The 1,066-nt window shown below is 47.6% G+C and overlaps 2 non-coding genes across 2 annotated transcripts; both read left to right on the plus strand.

Annotated features, from left to right (window-relative positions):
• The first annotated feature begins 331 nt into the window (after positions 1–331).
• On the plus strand, positions 332–403 carry trnam-cau (transfer RNA methionine (anticodon CAU)). The gene has a single exon. It is a non-coding gene; the product is annotated as a tRNA-Met (tRNA).
• A 580-nt stretch (positions 404–983) lies between these two features.
• Positions 984–1,066, plus strand: trnal-cag (transfer RNA leucine (anticodon CAG)). Its single transcript has one exon. It is a non-coding gene; the product is annotated as a tRNA-Leu (tRNA).

Below are 1,066 nucleotides of genomic sequence, written 5' to 3' on the forward strand. Positions count from 1 at the left end.
AAACCAGGAGCTACAACATTACTGCCCTGCGGTAACCACACAATTATTCACTTCCTCATTTTTTTCTTTCAACAAGAACAGACGTTTGAGCACACTGATTCTGGTCAGCACAGTTCAGATAATTTACTTTCGTGCGGAATGGTTGTTCTGTGGAAGGTGATGTGATTTCTTCTGTGATGTTGTTCTGATGGGAAAGTGGGGAGTGACTGGAATCACCTTTATAAAATGAAGTTCGGGGCAGCAGTTTCATCTCTCTGGGAACATTGATCACGCTGTTACAGACTTCCTCAAACTTTGCCTCAAGTCCGACCACAAAAAAAAAAGAGCACCGAGCAGAGTGGCGCAGCGGGAGCGTGCTGGGCCCATAACCCAGAGGTCGATGGATCGAAACCATCCTCTGCTATTCGTACTCTCAATCACACCAAACGGAAAAAAGTTGCTATTTGTCAGCAGCACATCTGCCTTTGTCTTTATTGGTACCAAAGTTTTGCTTTCCGTCTTATCCACTCTTTGACACCTGTTCTTCAGCGAGCCACAGTACAGTCGAGGTGATTAAGTTGACTTCTCCCAGAACACTCTTCTGCCGCCTCTACTGGAAGAACGTTCACCTGATTGGACACTGGAGGGGTTCTTCGGCTACTTGTCTGTGAGGGCAGCACCGGAAGCAGCTGTGGAGAGAGATTGCAGTCGCCAGAAAGCAACTCTCCAATGAGATACTTCACGCCCTCAGATCTTAGAGTTTCAAAACCTTCGTCTGAGGAACAGGTAGAGCGGTATATCGGACCTTGCTGATTAGAGGAAACTGATCAATGCAGCAATGAGAAGCTCCTGAACCACCAGCGGTTTGGACAAGGATGGCACTCAGATACAGGACTCTGGCTGGGGTTCAAAAGTAGGGAAAGCATGTCTTGTTTGAAATGTAATAAAGATGAAGACAGACTTTAAGTCGATTTGTGCACGGATCTTAGTTTTTGCGTCAACGCATCAGGATGGCCGAGCGGTCTAAGGCGCTGCGTTCAGGTCGCAGTGTCTTCTGGAGGCGTGGGTTCGAATCCCACTCCTGATG

Source organism: Scyliorhinus torazame, chromosome 24, assembly GCF_047496885.1.
Source record: "Scyliorhinus torazame isolate Kashiwa2021f chromosome 24, sScyTor2.1, whole genome shotgun sequence".
Lineage (NCBI taxonomy): Eukaryota > Metazoa > Chordata > Chondrichthyes > Carcharhiniformes > Scyliorhinidae > Scyliorhinus > Scyliorhinus torazame.